The following is a 6,000-nucleotide window of genomic DNA, read 5'->3' as shown; positions in this document are numbered from 1 at the left end:
AACTGGAGAATTCCAAACTCTTTTTAAAAGAGAAGAAAGTAGCAGATGATTCCAACCTCAAGAACTAAGAAGGTCTCCCCAAAATGACTTTGCAAACACAGAATAGCGAATATTTGATGTAAATATAGAATATTTGCTAAGTTAAGTCACAAAGATTCCCAAGTCATGTGGTATAAGATATGAAGCTTCACCCAGAAAGGCTTCAGCTACACACACACACACACACACACACACACACACACAAACACACACACACACACACACACGCACACACACACGCACACGCACACAACTTACGTGCTAACCTGGCTTGGGAGTTTTCCTTAGGCTTATCTCGTGGACACGAAAGGCCTCCAGAAAGTCGTGCCTGAGGAGGCTGTCTAGATACACCATCTGTTTTAAAGAGTATTATGAAGTCGACATACCTATGTGAGGTACATAATTTCCTTTGCAGTACTGGATAAAGTGGAGTTGTTTACATACTGATGTATTTTTTATTGTTACAGTTAGAGATGGCTTATGCTGTAGTCATGGTGCCTGGCCATTGTCACATATCCCACCTGTGAGAAAGAGGTGACAGTGCTGTCACTATTCACAGTGCTATGGCTCCTCAGGGTCTTTTTGTATTGAAACAGTATAGCGCTCCTGGCCTTATTATTCTCTGGTGTCGTTGATTGAGCGCTGATTGCATCACCACCCATGGAGCTGTGTTGTGGAGCTGTGTTGTTCACCATTGCTGCTCCACAAACACCAGCTTCCTGCGACCATCTTCAGGGTTGTTATAATGCTCTGTCGACAGTGACCACAAATGCAAATTTACCCAGCAAGTGTGTGTGGGGGGAACATGGATGGTAAGTTCTGTTGCCTGTCATGTCAAATTCCAACAGTGTCCTCCTGTGATATCTTTAGGTGGTATGGCTGCATTCTTAGTATACGATCCCCTGTAGTGTTGATCATGCATCTACCTCCCACCACTTTACCCAGAGAAGAGATAGATGAGGCACCCATGCAAGACAAGAAACGCTGTTCCGATCAGATGGCCCAACCTCAATACAACATAAGACAGGAGTCTGCATGGATCTAAAGAGTTTGTGGGAGTAGAAAGCCAAGGTCTTGAAAGCTTGTAGAAGAGATGTTCAAGGCTACCCCTAGGTTGTAGCCTGACATAAGCTGTGCAGCCTGTGAAGGAGTTCCACGTGACAACTTAAATGAAGGGCAATAGCTACTGCCCTCCTCCTTTGGGGCTATGGACCAGAGTGGACACTGTAGTCTAAAGAGCTGATATTCTAACCTATACATGTGGCTCAAGTCAGGATCACCAGAGTCCTGAATTTGTCCTGTGTTTGTAGAAATGGCAGCCATCTCGAATTAGCATAAGTGCCTCATCCTAGAGACCCCCAACCATTCAGTCTTTTACTGCTATGCTGGCCAGCAGACTTTCTCCCAGGGATTCCGTGGGGGTGTTTGCCTTACCCTCTATATGGTGTAGAGACTTAGAGGATGCTCTGCAGAACAGTGGTATGAAGGGCCTGTCTGGTGTGAGGCATCCCGTCCAGTGGCATTGCTAGAGAGGCTGCTTCCAGGTACCAAACAAGAATGGAGTTTATCTGCTGGAAGGTGAGTCAAAGTGTTGGGCCCTTGAAGTTGCCTTTCTATTCTGTGAATCGCAGTGGCTATCGCCTCACACAAGCCAGAGGCTTCTTGTTAAGGCCTTGTCAGTTCTGAGTCCCTTCTGACGCTCCCTTCTCCATGTCCTTGTAGGCAACCTTCAGAGGCATGCTTTCAGGATCTCTCTACAACAGTGAGGAGGGCTACGGTTTTAAGAGGGAGTGGCCACATTGCTAAGGCATTGATAGACATCTATAAGCATTAACATTGTGTGCAAGAGCTTTCTCAGTTTCCTAACAGCAGCCTGAGCTCTGAGGAAAAGCAGTCAGCTCATGGGTTCTACACTGTTGTTTACAGTGCTCATCTAAATTGATGAAAGTGGGGCAGGTTGTCACTTCAGCAGAAAAACTGAATCTGGGGATTTCACTGTAGCATTAGGAACCGTGAGTTAAGACTAGTGATGTACACCTATTTTTTTTTTAAGTCTAGTCCTATTCGAAGAACAACGGAAATAGTCGCTGTCTCACTGCATTTTTGTTCATACGAGGAACAGATAAGACAACGTTGGTATTCTAAAGCCATAGATCAAATGCTGCAGTTTAAGACTTTTAGAATGGCAATAATTAGAAAGACGTGCATCTTTTTGGGAAACGGCAACACTTAGGATATCTCCCGTGCTGCTATGGAGAAAGATGTCAAGGGTCAGAGGGTGGCGCTTCGTTCCTGCTCCACAGCAAAGATGAACTCCAGATTTTATTCCAACTTTAATCTGATTTATTTTGCTTTCTTCTTTTCTTCTCCCTCTCTCTTCTTCCCCCTTTCCCCCACTTCCTACTTTCTGTCCTTCTCTTGTTGGTTCTCTTCCAAATCCCTCTGAAGCCCCACTGTGTCCACATAGATCACATCCTGTATGAGCTGTTACTTAAACTTTCTCCTTGAGACTGAAATTGATTGACTCTCTCCCAAAGCAGAGGCTCCTGGAGAATCCATCTGTCCTGGGGAGTAGGTGTCTCCGGTGGAACAATAGATCTGATTCCATCTCTGGCCATGATTTTAAAAATCTCTGGAAATAATAATCCGTCGATGATTCATTGCTGATGTCTTCGCTAATTCTTCAGCAACTATTAAAGAAAATAAGCCTTGGATGTAGCCACGGCAGTGTTACAGATTCAAATTGCCACTATGAAAAGGTCCAGGAGATTAAAAGAAATATGATTTTATTGATTGTTCATTTAAGTTTAAAAAGGAAATATGGAGATGAATATGCATCTTTTATGATTTTTTTCTTGGACAAATCCATAAGAAAACTGTTAACTGTGGTTATCACCGAAGTTTATAGGTGTGTTGAGGTAGGGATATAGCTCAATGGATAAGACTACTTGCTAATTCTGCAAGCAGGAGGACCAGAGGACCTGAGTCTGAATCCCTAGCACCCAGGTAAAGTCAGGTATGGCTGTATGAGCCTATAACTTTAGCATTAGAGGGTGGAAATAGAAAGATCCCAAGAGCTCTCTGGCCACCATCCTAGACCTTGATTCAGTGAAAAAGCATGTCTTGAGGCAATAAAGCAAACAGCTATAAAGACATCCAATGGCTTGGCCAGGCACAGGCATCGATATCTTCAAACTATACACACAAATATAACACACACACACACACACACACACACACACACACAGGATTTACCTTGGCTTACAGTTCCACAAGTGCGAGTCCATCACGGTGGGGAGGCTTGATAGAGAAGCCGTGTTCATGCCATGGTGGCTGGGAAACAGGGACACGGGTGGACTAGGGAGGGCTAGATACAGTTCCCCAGGGAGCGCTTCTGGTTAGGCCCCACCTCCTACCTTCCAGATTCTCTCAGTAGTGCTTTCATATCGTGAGGTTATTAAGGGACGATGCCATGCATTTGGTCTTCAGGATCTGCCTTTGGAAGTACCTCTGAAGACACACCCAGGGGTGCTGAACTCGTCTCCCAGGCATGTCTCAATCCAATCAAGTAGACAGTTGAGATTAAGTATCCCAGTAGGGTTGGGAGAGGTGGGGGAAAAAACGAACTTAATCTCTCTCAACACATCTTTGGATCATTTTACTTGGGATCCTTGTTACGTTCTTTTAGGGATTCCATAGAATCCACAGAGAGCTCCCAAATTTCCCTGCATCTCAGAGGACACACCCTGCATAATCCCTGGTCTTTGTCTATGACCAGCTCTGCTCACTCTATGCTGACATGTAACAGTTTAAGAGAGATGGTCTCATGGGCCTGACTTAGCCACAAGAGACTTTTAAAGGCAGGTGCTCCTCTCTGGTCAACTGAAGAAGACGAGGTTAGAGAGCTGGAACATGGAACGGACTGAACGAACCATCATTTGCCTGCAGGTAGAGAGCACTCCCTGGTCAGGAAATTGGGGTGTGCTGCACCTAGGAGTGAAGAGTATCCCCTGATGACATCCAGCAAGGAGAAAGAGCAAGCGGCTCACTCTTCCAGGATCTGAACCACAATGAGGTCAGAAGTTGACACCTTGGGTTCAGGCTCAGATGCCCTGAGCAGAGAGACCAGCATGCCATGCTGATCTCTGCCTCATGGAATTATGAGCTAATAAACAAAAGCAGTGTAATACCACTACATTCACAGTTGACTTCTTATACAGAAATAGAAAAATAATAGTTTTCTGTAATATTTGTATTTAAGGAAATGAAGACTTACAGTACGGCTTATCAGAGAAGTGAAATTATGTTTTTTTCTACCTACTTAATATCATTAAATTAAATTAAAAAGCAATAAATATAATTTTAAAAACTAACAAGGTAACTTACTGTAAGGAGAACTCAAACCCCATTGAAGTTGGATATGGATTACTGTATCTAAATCTAAAGAAGTAATATTTTCTCATTAATTTCCATTTAATAGTTCCATTTACTCATTACCATCATCCTAGAAAAATATTACACAGCACTATAAATTAGCAGTGCGTTTTCGTGAGGGAAAATTCCAGAAGTTAAACACACACACACACACACACACACACTTCAAAACCTTTGGCATGGGAGTGAATGAGCCAGTGGTTTATTTCAGGCATGCTGGGAGCCAGAGCGAGGAAGACCACACTGTTCACCTCGATCCCATCTGCCCTGTGAACTCAGCACCTCCCTTGGGTCTTAGCACACAGTCTGTTCTCGGCACTTACCTGTCGGTTGAGACCAATGAATGCGCTTGCTGTCCGTGTTGCCTTTTAAAGGCTTTATACATTCCTTCCGCTCAGTCTCTTCCAGCATTTGGTTTCACTACTTTAGAGCAACGAAATTTCCCATTCCTGTGTAGTTTGACTTTGAAAGTCCCATCATCTATACCTCCCACAGCCTAGCTTCCTTCTCCTTCTATCCTCGATATTTATGGAATCTATTATTGGGTCAATGTTTAACACCCTGAACTAGATAATGTATGAACTGTATTAGGAGCCATTGGGGGTGATAAGACCAGGAAGGCTCCCGACACCTGAGGGGGAGTAATGTCCTTAGAAAACAGGCCTTAGTCCTGGTCTTACCTGCTGTCAAGGGCCGTGTCTGGGTCGGTGGTCCTGCTGCAGCTGGAGTTTGTGATGATGTCTGTGGCCTGTGTTAGCACAAGGGGTCACTAGAACCATGCTGTGCTGAGCTAGCCCTGCCCTTCACCGGCTCTGAGATAGCTGGTCCTGCCTCTCGCTGGATCCTGCAGCAGGAGAGCCGGCCCCACCACTCAGGGGAGAGCTGCGCCCTCCACACAGACACAAGATGGCCTCACTCTTCACCACAGGTGTGCACCATAGCTGGGCAGCCCACTAGAGCTGACCCTGTGGTCAAGGACACAGGCGAGCAGACCTTGAGGGTGTGAGACCTTGTCGGCAGTGGGGTGGAATGGGTGAGAGAAAGATGCCCTCCCCTCTCACCCGTTACTACCTGTGACAGGTGAGAGAGCTGACGCCAGGGTCACAAGAGTGGGAGAGCTAGCCCTGCCCCTCACCAGCTGCAAGAGCGTGGGCTCTGCACCCTGTCTGTCTGGGCAGCAAACGAGAGCTGACCCTGTGGTGGGGGATGCAGGGGAGCTGGCTCTGAGGACGTGAGAGCTGACACTCCCTCCCCCCTCATATACCCCGTACCCTGCACCTTGCCTGGGCAAAACAGAGCTGGCCCTGGTGGTGTGAGTGAGCGTGAGCCGGATCTGAGGACCCAAGAGCAGGAGAGCTGGCCCCACTCCTTGCTGCAGGCTGCATCGGGTGAGCTGGCTGAGGCAGGGCTGCTGGAGAGCTCGCCCAGGTAGTGGTGATGAGGGAAAGCCGGCCTGACCAACCCAGCTACTACCCAGGACTTTGAGTTAGCCTACCCCAACATCCTCTGTGAACGGTTGGAGCATGT

Source organism: Peromyscus leucopus, chromosome 13 (genome assembly GCF_004664715.2).
Source record: "Peromyscus leucopus breed LL Stock chromosome 13, UCI_PerLeu_2.1, whole genome shotgun sequence".
In the NCBI taxonomy this organism is placed as follows: Eukaryota; Metazoa; Chordata; class Mammalia; order Rodentia; family Cricetidae; genus Peromyscus; species Peromyscus leucopus.
This window is presented reverse-complemented; position numbering follows the sequence as displayed.